This window comes from Notolepis coatsorum (genome assembly GCF_963971535.1).
Source record: "Notolepis coatsorum genome assembly, chromosome: 1".
In the NCBI taxonomy this organism is placed as follows: Eukaryota; Metazoa; Chordata; class Actinopteri; order Aulopiformes; family Paralepididae; genus Notolepis; species Notolepis coatsorum.
Window position 1 is genome coordinate 95,461,909 of NC_140165.1, and position 16,704 is coordinate 95,478,612.

A 16,704-nucleotide genomic window follows, 5' to 3' on the forward strand; every position below is an offset into this window, starting at 1 on the left:
AGTGAGTGAGAGAGAGATAGAGAGACAGCGGGAAAGAGGGAGACAGAGATAGAGAAAGAGACGGAAAGAGAGAAAAAAAGAGGGTCTATTGGGATGAGGGGAGAGTTGCACACTGAAAAACTAAATGAAGAAAAAATACTCCAAAACAAATGAGCTGGAAAAAACACTCATATCACACACACACACACACACACACACACACACACACACACACACACACACACACACACACACACACACACACACACACACACACACACACACACACACACACACACACACACACACACACACACACACACACACACACACACACACACACACACACACACACACACACACACACACACACACACACACACACACACACACATTAAACCAACTGTGGGCTCAATTTGGCTTCAACCATTTTTTTTAAGTTCACTCCGGGTTCAACCACTTTTGAGGTTCAGTTTGAGTTCAAGCTCTTGGATGTGTCACTTACACAGAATGATCCCATGTTATCTCTTGCGGTGCTGCTGCTGCCGGGGCTCCACAGAGCACCAGAAACGGCTTATTTGACGTATTCACAGATTTAATCTTTTCCCAGTGATGTCCATGCTATATGCACCCTCAGTCACTTTAGACGAGGTTTCACAGAGGTAACTTTCTGCTGTTAAAAACATGCTAGTTTAGTGCATTTAATTGGGACTCACACTGTGCACAATGAAAGTGAAATTTCCTTAAAAAAATTTAAAACTTTAGAGATTGTCATTGTTCCATGACTTAAATCGGCGATAAATCTCAAAGTTGTGTATTGATACATCGTAGCCAATGTGTTTCAAGCTTGCAGGTAGCTTGGATCCCATTAATACAAATATGAACTGTGTCTATTGTTTTGATGGTTACACTTTGTTTGGTTACCAAATTACCATGTTGGTGAAACCATTGTTGTAGCTTAGCTACCGTTAGCTAGCCAGCCAGTTGTAACGTTTCAATGGGGGGGGGGGGGGGGGGGGGGGGGGGGGGGACTAAAAAACCACCAACAGCCACGAAGCATCAAATGATAATGGTAGTCTCCAAAGGTTGTTCAAATTTCACTACTATGTAAAAACTGGGAAGTCTTATAGCAAAGAGAGTCCCTCCCCTTCCCAACCATGGGAGCCTATTTGAGAAAATATAGGAACGATAGTCAATGGCGAGAGACAGGGGACTTATGATGTTTGTCAATTTAACCTCTTAACCTCTTAAGCCCGAGCGGTCCGGTGGTGGACCGCAAATGACATCACGCCATAAATCCATCTGTACAGACTGTATGAATTAATGTTGCGTTTGTTTTTTCAAATGTAGCCAAGAGTAAAGACCCTAACCTGTCAAAACAGCAGTCAAAGTGTATATTATACGTTTGTTTACCAATCGCAGCGGACAGCCATTTGGGATAATCATGCTGAATTATTGCCGGTACACATTAAAAAAAACCTTTGTAAAACACTATACATTTTCCCTGAGATTGTTATCAACTTTGGACCTGTACTAGATACAACTTCAGGCTATGGAACTGTTATGTTTTCCAGCTCCTACCTCTCAGCTGGAACTTAAAAACAGGCATTTAGCAACAAGTAAACAGAAACAGTGTGTTATAACCTTTAACTCTTTTTCATTAGTGATTATCCTTTGTTGTGGAAGTTCAGAATGTTTCAAAAGAGACCGGACCCATGCATGTGCTATAAGTATAAAGTATAAAAAAATCGCAAATGACTTTGGGTATGCAATCGTCAAGCATGTTATGGAAAACCAGACCAATTTTTGCCCCGATGCATATGTGGTTAAATGGTTAAAAAAAGGTTAAATAGAATTAAAAAAAAAAAGCAACTACCCCCTGCAACACACACAACCTCATCTTTGACCCACTGCAACACACACACCTCATCCACCTACCCACTGCAACACACACACACCTCATCAGCCTACCCCCTGCAACACACACACACCTCATCAGCCTACCCACTGCAACACACACCTCATCAGCCTACCCCCTGCAACACACACCTCATCAGCCTACCCACTGCAACACACACACCTCATCCACCTACCCACTGCAACACACACACACACCTCATCCACCTACCCCCTGCAACACACACACACACACCTCATCCACCTACCCCCTGCAACACACACAACCTCATCCACTACCCCCTGCAACACACACACACACCTCATCCACCTACCCCCTGCAACACACACACACACCTCATCCACCTACCCCCTGCAACACACACACACCTCATCCACCTACCCCCTGCAACACACACACACCTCATCCACCTACCCCCTGCAACACACACACACCTCATCCACCTACCCCCTGCAACACACACACACCTCATCCACCCACCTCCTGCAACACACACACACCTCATCCACCTACCCCCTGCAACACACACACACAGGGGAGGAAATTAGGCCATTTTACTCGCCAAATGAGAGTATTTTTTATGTTTGGCGAGTGATCCATGAAGACCACTCGCCACACTGACGAGTAAAGAAAACAAAACAAAACCAAAAAAATCATGAACTTCGGAAAATGCCTGTCAGAAATGTCAACTGGAATGCTGGAATAGCTGGGAGTTACCATGGCTAGCTAGTTAGCTGTAATGGATCATACATGAGGTGGTGTGATGTTAGTTATCTGAAAATAATGCTCTATACACAGGGGTAATTAACGTGAGCTAACGTTAGCCCTTCGGTGAGTGGTTTGCATGGACAGTAACGTTAGCTACAGCTTCGTTAGCCTAGCTAACGTTAGCTACATATCTAGCAAGCTATAGACAAAGAAAGTTTAATGTGACTGATCTAGTGAGCTAGAATCAGAATATTCCACCCATAAATAGCTAATGTCAAATATAAATAACGCAATGGCCATACCAACCCGTCCGTTTTGACGGGAGCTAGTTAACGTTAGCTAGTTAGCCAGCTAGCTAGTAGTACTGGTGAATCATGTTGCCAATTGATTTCGGTCGACTAACGTTAGCGAGATTGGCCTACGTTCCGTTACATATTCATAATCATGAGAAGGATAGGAGTCTGAGGCGGGATGTCGAAAGACGACGCTAAACATTTATTAATGTTAAACTGAACTCTGTCGACGTTGAGCTAGTGTGCTGACAGGAAAGTAACAAACAACATGGTCCGTGCGGAACCCTTATCCCCAACACATAGTTCCGTGGGTGGTTGTTAGAGTTGTTGATCTTCCACAAAAGATACATTTTTGGCTGGTAAAAAATCTGTTTGGCTGGTAAAAAAAAACATCTACTCGCCAGATGGCTGGTAAGCCAAAAAGTTAGTTTCCTCTCCTGCAACACACACACACCTCATCCACCTACCCACTGAAACACACACACACACCTCATCCACCTACCCACTGAAACACACAACCTCATCCACCTACCCACTGAAACACACACAACCTCATCCACCCACCTCCTGCAACACACACACACACACACCTCATCCACCTACCCCCTGCAACACACACACCTCATCCACCCACCTCCTGCAACACACACACACACCTCATCCACCTACCCCCTGCAACACACACACCTCATCCACCCACCTCCTGCAACACACACACCTCATCCACCTACCCCCTGCAACACACACACCTCATCCACCTACCCCCTGCAACACACACACACACCCACTGCAACACACACACAACCTCATCCACCTACCCACTGCAACACACACACACACCCACTGCACCACACACACACATCATCCACTACCCACTGCAACACACACACACCCTCATCCACCTACCCACTGCAACACACACACACACCCTCATCCACCTACCCCCTGCAACACACACACACCCTCATCCACCTACCCACTGCAACACACACACACACCCTCATCCACCTACCCACTGCAACACACACACACACCCTCATCCACCTACCCCCTGCAACACACACACACACACCCTCATCCACCTACCCACTGCAACACACACACCCTCATCCACCTACCCACTGCAACACACACACCCTCATCCACCTACCCACTGCAACACACACACCTCATCCACCTACCCCCTGCAACACACACACAACCTCAAACAGGAAACAGTTGAAAGGTGAGTTGTTTCAAGGCCTCGACAGTCTGTCTTCACTGTAGGCTGACACACATGCACGCACACACACACACACGCACACACAAGTGCACTTATAAATATGTACATACATCATTAGACAAACATGAAAGGAGTCAACTTTCTCTCACCACACATTCAGATGGAGAAGCATACACATTTTGACCTTTGACACAAAAACACACACGGACGGATGCCATTACTTAAGAGCACAAACACGTTTTTCTCTCTCACACACACACACACACACACACACACACACACACACACACACACACACACACACACACACACACACACACACACACACACACACACACACACACACACACACACACACACACACACACACACACACACACACACACACACACACACACACACACACACACACACACACACACACACACACACACACACACACACACACACACACACACACACACACACACACACACACACACACACACACACACACACACACACACACACACACACACACACACACACACACACACACACACACACACACACACACACACACAGACCGTGTTGTGACCGGGTCAGGTTATTGTTGTGCGTTATCAGCGCTGACCTCTCGGTCCCCGTGTCCCTGATATAACCTGACCCTACACCCCTTCCTGTCCTCTGTGTGTGTGTGTGTGTGTGTGTGTGTGTGTGTGTGTGTGTGTGTGTGTGTGTGTGTGTGTGTGTGTGTGTGTGTGTGCACGCACATGTGAGTGTGTTGACTAGGAAAGTTGTTTTGCTTGTGTTCTAAGAAATGGTGCCCGTTCATCTTAGTGTGTGTACGTAAGAGTTATTGTTTATTTCTTTATGTGTGTTTGTTTAAAGGCTGTGTGTGTTTATGAGTGAAAATAATTTTGAGTGTGTGTGTGCGAGTGTGCGTGCGTGCGTGTGTGTGTGTGTGTGTGAGTGTGCGTGTGTGTGCTTGCGCGCGGGCATGTGTCACTGGCCCCCTCGTCACCTTCCTGTCCTGTCTGTGACCGCTCGACATATCGCTACGGCGACCGGTCAAGCCGCGGTCACGGCATTCAGCGACCTGATTGGACAGGAATAGGAGCAGCGGTCGCAACTTCCGTCCAATGAACAGTGGCCAGAGAACACACACAGACAGAGAACACACACGATTCCTTCTGTCTTTTACTCTCGTCCTTCATTTAATTTCTCTCCCACACAATTGCTCTGCTCCTCTTTCTTTATTATGCTACTACTCTACCCCCCCCCCCCCTCCACACACACACACACACACACACACACACACGCGCGTAAACATGGAGAGATAGAAACGGAAAAACATCCTTATTCCAGTGTAGTGGGCTGTAATTTAGAAGAACTATCTGAGAAACATGCACACGCGTGTGGAGAGAGTTTTCTCAGACAGATTCCCTTTCAGTGTCGCTTGTTGAAACGGCTCAGAGCTCGGGTCACGGCGAGACCACAGCGCCGTGTTGTATTTCATGAGCCGTCACTTGTGATTTATAGGCGTCAGCGACAGCTCAGCGGTTGTGTATTTAGTTATTGTTTACCTGTATGGAATCAATTTCCCAACTGCAAATAAAATGTAAAAGGTAAAATTATGATTGATGAATTAGATTTGTATTATTATTATATAAAAAAAAAAATTACGGGCCTTTCATGGAATGTTTAGAATGCCCATTTGTCCTCCATGTTGGAAGAGACAACGGTTGTTGTATACTGGTACAAATTTAACAAAACGGTGTCTTACTACCGGATCCTATAAACAAGTCACAGTAGAACGGTAATAATGTGTTTTACCTGCTGCACAGGAATTAGCATTAGCATCTTCTTTTGAAAGTGGTTGCCATGGTTACAGGCAGCCATGTTGGATCTGAATCATCCAGTGGAACTAGTTTTGTATTAAGTTAGTCACACAGTGACCCTTGACCCTGTGCACATGGATATCCTTAACGCTGGTAGGAATGTAACATTTGTAAGGCTTTACTCCTATATCCCTGAAACATTAGGCCTGGTTTTTAATATACATGTTCTACATCGTCCACTTCAATATAGATCAACCTGGGAGAGATGGGGAGAGATATGGAGAGGGACAGAGAGATATAGAGGGGGGAGATGAACAAATGGAGAGAGAGAGAGAGCGAGAGAGAGCGAGAGAGAGAGAGAGAGAGAGAGAGAGAGAGAGAGAGAGAGAGAGAGAGAGAGAGAGAGACAGACAGACAGACAGACAGACAGACAGACAGACAGACAGACAGACAGACAGACAGACAGACAGACAGAACGAGAGGGGGGAGATGAACAAAGAGAGAGAGATGGAGAGGGAGTAAGGGAGGGGCAGAGATGGACAGATATATAGACAGGAGAGACAGACAGAGAGACGGACAGAGAGACAGAAAGAGACAGACTGGTCGACCTTCCCACAACCTTGGCCGTCTTCCACTCCAGGAATCAGCCTCTTAATGCCTCCCTTTTTATTTTTTATTTCTCTTTCTCCTCCCTCCCTCCCTCCCTCTTTCCATTTCTCTCACTCTCCTTCAACACTCTTTCCCAATCCCTACTTTTTATGTTATTCAGAGTCAAGTGTGTTTATGTTTGGAGAGAATGAAGCGAGTTGTGGCCTGATATCCGTCTCTCTCTCACACACTAACGCACACACACACATGCACACACACGCACACACACTCATCAAAATAATTGTCTACATAAGTGCACAACATATTTATACACAGAGTCCTCAGGTCCAGCTAACAGTCAAAATAAAAATAGTCAGTTCCAGAAATAATGTGTGTGTGTGTGTGTGTGTGTGTGTGTGTGTGTGTGTGTGTGTGTGTGTGTGTGTGTGTGTGTGTGTGTGTGTGTGTGTGTGTGTGTCATGATGGCATCTGTAAACGTTGTTGATTGCTTTGAATTGTAATACGATTCAGATATTTAAAGGCTTTAAACTGCAAAGGAATTCTGGCTGTGTGTGTGTGTGTGTGTGCACATGTGTGTCTATCTGTGCACACATGTGCATCACTATGTTCCTGTGTGTGAGGATGTGCACGCGTGTGTTTATATAGGTGTGTGTGTGTGTTTATAGGTGTGTGTGTGTTTATAGGTGTGTGTGTGTTTATAGATGTGTGTGTGTGTGTGTTTATAGGTGTGTGTGTGTGTATAGATGTGTGTGTGTTTATAGGTGTGTGTGTGTTTATAGATGTGTGTTTATAGGTGTGTGTGTGTGTTTATAGATGTGTGTGTGTTTATAGGTGTGTGTGTTTATAGATGTGTGTTTATAGGTGTGTGTGTGTATAGATGTGTGTGTGTTTATAGGTGTGTGTGTGTTTATAGATGTGTGTGTTTATAGGTGTGTGTGTGTGTGTGTGTGTGTTTATAGATGCGTGTGTGTTTATAGGTGTGTGTGTGTGTTTATAGATGTGTGTGTGTTTATAGATGTGTGTTTATAGATGTGTGTGTGTTTATAGATGTGTGTGTTTATAGGTGTGTGTGTGTTTATAGATGTGTGTGTGTTTATAGATGTGTGTGTGTGTGTGTGTTTATAGATGTGTGTGTGTGTGTTTATAGGTGTGTGTGTTTATAGATGTGTGTGTGTTTATAGATGTGTGTGTGTGTGTGTGTGTGTGTGTGTTTATAGATGTGTGTGTGTGTTTATAGGTGTGTGTGTGTTTATAGATGTGTGTGTGTGTGTGTGTGTGTGTGTGTGTGTTTATAGATGTGTGTGTTTATAGATGTGTGTTTATAGGTGTGTGTGTGTGTTTATAGGTGTGTGTGTTTATAGATGTGTGTGTGTGTTTATAGGTGTGTGTGTTTATAGGTGTGTGTTTATAGATGTGTGTGTGTTTATAGATGTGTGTGTTTATAGATGTGTGTGTGTGTTTATAGGTGTGTGTTTATAGGTGTGAGTGTTTATAGGTGTGTGTGTGTGTTTATAGGTGTGTGTGTTTATAGATGTGTGTGTTTATAGATGTGTGTGTTTATAGATGTGTGTGTGTTTATAGATGTGTTTGTGTGTGTTTATAGATGTGTGTGTGTGTTTATACATGTGTGTGTGTGTGTTTATAGATGTGTGTGTGTGTGTATTTATAGGTGTGTGTGTTTATAGATGTGTGTGTGTGTTTATAGATGTGTGTGTGTGTTTATAGATGTGTGTGTGTGTGTGTTTATACATGTTTGTGTGTGTATTTATAGATGTGTGTGTTTATAGATGTGTGTTTATAGATGTGTGTGTTTATAGATGTGTGTGTTTATAGATGTGTGTGTGTGTTTATAGATGTGTGTGTTTATAGATGTGTGTGTTTATAGATGTGTGTGTTTATAGATGTGTGTGTTTATAGATGTGTGTGTTTATAGGTGTGTGTGTGTGTTTATAGGTGTGTGTGTTTATAGGTGTGTGTTTATAGATGTGTGTGTGTTTATAGGTGTGTGTTTATAGGTGTGTGTGTTTATAGATGTGTGTGTTTATAGGTGTGTGTGTTTATAGGTGTGTGTGTGTGTTTATAGATGTGTGTGTTTATAGATGTGTGTGTGTTTATAGATGTGTGTGTGTTTATAGATGTGTGTGTTTATAGGTGTGTGTGTGTGTGTTTATAGGTGTGTGTTTATAGGTGTGTGTGTTTATAGGTGTGTGTTTATAGGTGTGTGTGTTTATAGGTGTGTGTGTGTGTTTATAGGTGTGTGTGTTTATAGGTGTGTGTGTTTATAGGTGTGTGTTTATAGGTGTGTGTTTATAGATGTGTGTGTGTTTATAGATGTGTGTGTTTATAGATGTGTGTGTTTATAGATGTGTGTGTTTATAGATGTGTGTGTTTATAGATGTGTGTGTGTGTTTATAGATGTGTGTGTGTGTTTATACATGTGTGTGTGTGTGTTTATAGATGTGTGTGTGTGTATTTATAGGTGTGTGTGTGTTTATAGATGTGTGTGTGTATTTATAGATGTGTGTGTGTGTTTATAGATGTGTGTTTATAGATGTGTGTGTTTATAGATGTGTGTGTTTATAGATGTGTGTGTGTGTGTTTATAGATGTGTGTTTATAGATGTGTGTGTTTATAGATGTGTGTGTTTATAGGTGTGTGTGTGTGTGTGTGTTTATAGGTGTGTGTGTTTATAGGTGTGTGTTTATAGATGTGTGTGTGTTTATAGGTGTGTGTTTATAGGTGTGTGTTTATAGATGTGTGTGTTTATAGGTGTGTGTGTTTATAGGTGTGTGTGTGTTTATAGATGTGTGTGTTTATAGATGTGTGTGTGTTTATAGATGTGTGTGTTTATAGGTGTGTGTGTTTATAGGTGTGTGTGTGTGTTTATAGGTGTGTGTGTTTATAGGTGTGTGTTTATAGGTGTGTGTGTTTATAGGTGTGTGTGTGTGTTTATAGGTGTGTGTGTTTATAGGTGTGTGTGTTTATAGGTGTGTGTTTATAGGTGTGTGTTTATAGATGTGTGTGTGTTTATAGATGTGTGTGTTTATAGATGTGTGTGTTTATAGATGTGTGTTTATAGATGTGTGTTTATAGATGTGTGTGTTTATAGATGTGTGTGTGTGTTTATAGATGTGTGTGTTTATAGATGTGTGTTTATAGATGTGTGTGTTTATAGATGCGTGTGTGTTTATAGATGTGTGTGTTTATAGATGTGTGTTTATAGATGTGTGTGTTTATAGATGTGTGTGTTTATAGATGTGTGTGTTTATAGATGTGTGTTTATTAGGGCTGCAACTAATGACTAATTTGGTAGTCGACTAATCTGCCGATTATTTTTTCGATTAGTCGACTAATCGAAAACCAATGTAAACAACAACAAACCAAAAAAAAAAAAAAGGATTTTTTTTTTTTTTTTTTTAACCTATTTTTGTGAAAGTGGCTTCTCAGCTCTGGTCCAGCTGAAGACAGAGCAGAGGAACAGATTGGACATTGAGCATGACCTCAGAGTTGCTTGTCTACCATCACCCCAGACTTTGAGACTCTTGTCAGGACCAAACAACAACATCATTACATGATGATCCCATAGCAAATTAACACTTTGGTTGCCTAAGGTTAAATTAATGATATACCATAGATTGCCAGCGCTATTTGTCTATGGAGAAAGTCCCCTTCTTTGCAGGGCTATAACTTTTTAAATTCTATTGCTACATTGCCATGATTAGGGCCCATTCAAAGTCCTATATGTATTGTTCATTGTGTAGCAACGTTAAACTTTTTCATTCACATATTCATAGTAAAGTATGGTCTAATGTATAAGTATGTTTTCATCTCTTTCTGCAGCTTTCTCCAGAACGTGATATATAGCCCCAAATGCATTATATTGATGATGAAATACAGTTTGATGGCAATCAGCGCGATATAAAAAATTCCAACTAGACGTACTTCTAGAAGTTACTACACGTCATCTGATGTTGACCGGATGGGCGAGGGGGCGTTTATAATTCCGTGGGCAGCGTTATACCAATCATCTAATGTGGGTCAAATGTTGATAATATCAGTTATTATCGAAGACGGTAACGTTACACGCTGAAACTCACCCCAGTCTCCGCGCGCCGTTGGGCGATCATCGTCGAGTAGAAATTTTATCATTATGGGATATATTATTACCCGGTCCATCTCCAGCTTGTATAATGGTATATACGTCCAAATCATGTTGTTTATCGAGTTATTGGCAATCGATCGCTATGTAGAGTGACGAGCTAGAGTCACGGGACATGTACCGAGTGGCCGGAAGCAATACGGACGTCTAGCAAAACCTCTAGTGCGCTTCCTGTTAAGCGCTTGCGCCGATCGGCCACCAGATGGCGCTCCTGAACCGCCAGAGAGCTCAATGGGTCCTGCTGGTGGATCTCAGGCCAGCGGAGGGACATTATGAATCCGATCGCAGATTTTTGAAATATTGATATAAAGACGACATACAGCGTCCCCCGGCAACTTTAGCATGGCCAGCAAAGACGTCTAAAGACGGCTCCCGGCACCCAAAGTGTTAAAATAATGACTCATGAAACATTTGAATTTGGATCTTTAAGCCACTTTAAATGAAAATGTATTTGAAGATCAATACAGCAATCACTCATAACAAGATAAATAAATTAAATAATACAAATTAAAGTGGAAGTGTACTTTAAATAACTTTTGTTTGCTGTGTGTGAGAGGAGTCCGTGTGTGTGTGTATGACTCTGATCGCTGTGTGAGTGAGAGGTGTGTAATTTGTGTATGTGTGTGTGTCTTACTCTGATCGCTGTGTGAGTGAGAGGAGTGAGAATGTGTGTGTGTCTTACTCTGATCGCTGTGTGTGAGAGAGAGGAGTGTGAATGTGTGTGTGTCTTACTCTGATCGCTGTGTGTGAGTGAGAGGAGTGTGTATGTGTGTGTGTCTTACTCTGATCGCTGTGTGTGAGTGAGAGGAGTGTGTATGTGTGTGTCTTACTCTGATCGCTGTGTGTGAGTGAGAGGAGTATGTGTGTAATGTATTGTGTGTCTACTAGTCTGATCATCATCTCCTGCAGGGGAACAATGTTTTCAATGTCCAAAATTTGCTATGGGATCATCATGTTATGATGTTGTCTGGAACCCTGAGAAGCCACTCTCACAAAGATAGGTAGTGCAAAAAAAAAAAAAAAAAAAAAATTAAATAATTTTTCTTTTTTTTTTAATGACTAATCGACGCAACAATTTCTCGTCGACGATTTTTTATAATCGACGTCGTCGATTATGTCGACTAATCGTTGCAGCCCTAGTGTTTATAGATGTGTGTGTGTTTATAGATGTGTGTGTTTATAGATGTGTGTGTGTTTATAGATGTGTGTGTTTATAGATGTGTGTTTATAGATGTGTGTGTTTATAGATGTGTGTGTTTATAGATGTGTGTGTGTGTTTATAGATGTGTGTGTTTATAGATGTGTGTTTATAGATGTGTGTGTGTTTATAGATGTGTGTGTTTATAGATGTGTGTGTTTATAGATGTGTGTGTTTATAGGTGTGTGTGTTTATACATGTGTGTGTGTTTATAGATGTGTGTGTGTGTTTATACATGTGTGTGTGTGTTTATAGATGTGTGTGTTTATACATGTTTGTGTGTGTTTATAGATGTGTGTGTGTGTTTATAGATGTGTGTGTGTGTGTTTATACATGTTTGTGTGTGTTTATAGATGTGTGTGTGTTTATAGATGTGTGTGTGTGTGTTTATAGATGTGTGTGTGTGTTTATACATGTTTGTGTGTGTTTATAGATGTGTGTGTGTGTGTGTGTATTTATAGGTGTGTGTGTGTGTTTGTGTATTTATAGGTGTGTGTGTGTTTATAGATGTGTGTGTGTTTATACATGTTTGTGTGTGTTTATAGATGTGTGTGTGTGTTTATACATGTTTGTGTGTGTTTATACATGTTTGTGTGTGTTTATAGATGTGTGTGTGTGTGTGTGTGTATTTATAGGTGTGTGTGTGTGTGTGTATTTATAGGTGTGTGTATGTTTATAAATGTGTGTGTGTTTATACATGTTTGTGTGTGTTTATAGATGTGTGTGTGTGTTTATACATGTTTGTGTGTGTTTATAGATGTGTGTGTTTATACATGTTTGTGTGTGTTTATAGATGTGTGTGTGTGTGTTTATAGATGTGTTTGTGTGTGTTTATAGATGTGTGTGTGTGTTTATACGAACAAACAAAGGTCTAATAATAATATAAATGACCAGGTTGATGTGAAGCCAACCCGTCCAGTGAGTGCATTTAGCACAGGTCCCAGTAGGAGAGTAGTTATCTGGGAAAGTCAGAGTAACCAGGTGGTTCTAGTTAGTTAGGAACCGACATATTTAAAAAAATAAAAATAAAAAATTGATAGTGGTAGATGTGGTAGACCTCATGGTTGTGCGGATCAAATAGTTTAGCTTGTTATGAATAGGGCAGTGGTTCTCAAACTTTTTACACCAAGTACCACCTGAGAACGTAGCTGGCTCTCCAAGTACCACCATATGACCGGCGTTAAAATACAGTCTATTCAGCTATGCACAGTTCATGCAGGAGGCAAATGTATTCCTGATACCATTATTTATTGTTAACTTTTGTCAGACACAGCCACAATGTACAAAGAGATAGCACTAGAACTACGCTTCCACACAACTCATCCAATGCAAGGGGCATTGAGAACATAATAACTAACATTCTCACATAGCAAGTGAGAAAATTAAGAACAACAGTATTTCAGAAAATGTACTTAATTCTCTCTATCTCTCTCTCTCTCTCTCACTCTCTCTCTCTCACACACAGCAAGCAATTGTCCGTCATTCTCTCACACACACACACACACACACACACACACACACACACACACACACACACACACACACACACACACACACACACACACACACACACACACACACACACACACACACACACACACACACACACACACACACACACACACACACACACACACACACACACACACACACACACACACACACACACACACTTATTTTGTTACAAAAACTTAATTTCCTGCATTCTGGTGCAGGCATTTTTACCCTTTAAATGCCAGTGTTTGTGATGGGCATCACAAATTATTGTAAAAAAGAAGAAAACACATATTCAATATATTTTTGAATGTTTACTCTTTAAATGCCAGTTTGTGTGATGGCATCACAAATTATTGTTAAAAAAAACACAAAAAGTAAAATATTTTCAATATATATAAATGCAAAGTAAATTTTTCTGGGGGAGATTATTACAGGCTAGGCATGTGTCAATGATTAGCAGCAACACATATTTTGATGGATTTTTTGTAATGTCAGATTTAACACCAACTCTTTTCAGAAAAGTGGGAGTATTTCATTTTTTATCTGACATTACAAGAAATCTAAAAATAAATGGTTATGATCAGGGCTGAAGTTTAATTAAAGATGTATGACTGTTTAGACTGCATTACTCTCTGTCACAGTGATCTCCTGGTTGTTCCCCACTTAGGTTATCTAACTATCGCGCCGCCGCAACCAGAAACACTGGCCTGGCCTGCTTCTAAGTTCAGTGGCCTGACTGCACAAAAAAAAAATCTTTTTTTTAGCTTTTTTGGAAATGTTTTCAAGTACCACCAGCAGTACCACCAAGTACCACTAGTGGTACGCGTACCACAGTTTGAGAACCACTGGAATAGGGAATGTGACTTGAATTTTGTATTGTGGTCGTGCTTGAATTATGGTTGTTGTCACAGATTGTTTGGTTGGTAAGTAGGCTATTTTCTTTGGCTTGTTTAGGCCTAGTGCCCACTTGTTTGATAACGTGTGTTACTGCGGGTACTTAGTGAACGGTTATATTCTGTGGAAGTGGATATAGCTATGTTTCAAGTTTTTGTTTTTTTATTATTTGTCACAATAAAATACATGTACTTTATGGTGAAATGCTTGGTTCTGTATGAGCCCCTGAGAGTGTGCTTCATACAGTAAAAAAGTAAGTAAAAAAGTAAGTAAAAGAGGAATATACAATATACAATCTAAAGTACAGCCTACGTACAGTGAGTAAACAGTAGGGTACAAAACTGTAGGGTAAGGTGCAAATGAGGTATGAATGTAGTGCAAATCTCTTTAATACATAGATAAATATAATGTAGTGTTAAAGTTATGTGGACTTTTGATACGGATGCTTTTGTGGCGGGGGCCATACGAGGGGTCAATTTGATGGCTGCACAAAAGCCGAGTTACGTGTGATCGCTAAACATTATGGTATTTCTGTTCAGAGTTCTTTGGGTAAGGCTGAGTACAAGGCAGCTGTGCTGGCTGGGTTGTTGGATCAACATGTATTCAGTTTGCCCACGTCCCAGGTGGTTATGACAGAGAACGTCGCCTCCGGCGCTGATCCTGGTGAGGGAAGTGGGACTGCAGGCAACGCTGATGGTATGCATTCCAGTTTGTCTTGACCCAAAGTGCCATTTAAAAAAATATATATTAGCGTTGGGAAGGTTGAGGATGTTGTTGACTCAGATCCCGATAGTGATGACTCGAGGGGTTCAGGGGGTCGTTCCATCACTCCTTCTAGTCCTAGATTGGAAGCACGTTTTAAGCTGCATTTGGTCCATCTCAAGTTAGAGGAGAAGGCGGCTATACGTAAGGAGGAGAGGGACGAGAGGGAGAAGGATAGAGAATTCCAGTCGTCAATGAGGAAGCTGGAATTAGAGCATAGTAACGCTATGAGTAACGTTACTTCCTCTCCAGGTGGAGTACTCTCAGACTCCAATGCGACGTTTGACGTTAGCAAGCATGTCTCGTTAGTACCCATGTTTCGTGAGTCTGAAGTAGAGGCATATTTTGCTGCCTTTAAAAGGATAGCGCATGCTTTGCATTGGCCAGTTGAGATGTGGGCTATTTTGTTGCAATCTAAGCTCATGGTAAAGCACAGGAGGCGTGTGCCTCTCTGTCCATTAATGAGAGCTTGATTTATGAAAATGTGAAAAACGATATCTTGCGTGTCTACGAGCTTGTTCCGGAAGCGTACAGACAACGTTTTTTGTAACTTGGAGAAAGCTCCTGCCCAGACGTATGTTGAGTTCTCCAGGGAGCAGGGGATTCCCTTTGATCGCTGGTGTTCCGCATGTAAGGTGAATGACATTGTGTCCTTGCGCGAGTTGGTGCTATTAGAGCAATTTAAGACTTGCATGCCCGAACGCACAATGATATATCTGAATGAGCAGAAGGTGTCTAAACTTCAGCAAGCTGCAGTTCTTGCTGACGAGTTTGCATTAACTCATAAACATCTTTCTGTTAGACCCGATGCGTATCCCAAGAGCGACTCCAAAAGCTCAAACAGTAAACTCCAAGCCCACGTGGTTGAACAAAAAATTCAAAGAAACAGACTAAGAAATGACATAAACACCATGATCAAAACCACAAAAAAAACTGAGGAAAACAAAAACAAACCACGTGAACTTTGGAAATTACTCAATAATCAACTAGGCTGCAGTAAAAAACTTAAAACCAGATTCTCAAACAAACAAAAAGACGGACAACACGCTCATCACAGACAAGCTGGATGTAGCCAATTACTTAAACATCTTCTTCACAAACATAGCCACAACACTGGTAAACAAACTACCCTCCCACTCAGGGCATTATGGGGTAGAACACATAGTAGCATACTACAAAAACCTAGGGGTCCACAAAGACGACTTCAAACTTGAAATGGTAACAACCGATGAAGTACTCAAAAAATTTAGCGCCCTCCAACCTAACAAGGCCACTGGCCATGACAACATCCCCTCCAAATTCCTCAGAGACTCAGCAGCCGCCATCACCCCAGTCATCACACACATAATAAACCTCTATAAAACAGGGACACGTCCCCAAGGACTTCAAAATTGCGAGAGTGACCCCTCTGCACAAAAAGGGCAGCAAATTAGACCCAGGCAACTACCGCCCTGTTTCTATTCTTACCTCCATCTCGAAAGTCATGGAGAAAATAGTCTACGAACAGGTCGAAAAGTACCTGGCGGAAAAAAATCTAATCTACGAATTCCAATCTGGCTTCAGAACGTCCCACTCCACTGACACATGCCTCCTCTATTTTTTTTTTTTTTTATCCACTTTTTCTCCCATTTTCTATATTTTCTCC

At 41.7% G+C, this 16,704-nt stretch overlaps 1 protein-coding gene across 1 annotated transcript in view; it reads right to left on the reverse strand.

Moving 5' to 3' along the window:
* The window catches only part of exoc6b (exocyst complex component 6B), a gene marked incomplete at its 3' end in the record, with an annotated part of 249,105 nt that overhangs the window by 27,346 nt on the left and 205,055 nt on the right, over positions 1 to 16,704 (reverse strand). The gene's annotated exons all lie outside the window — the stretch shown is intronic.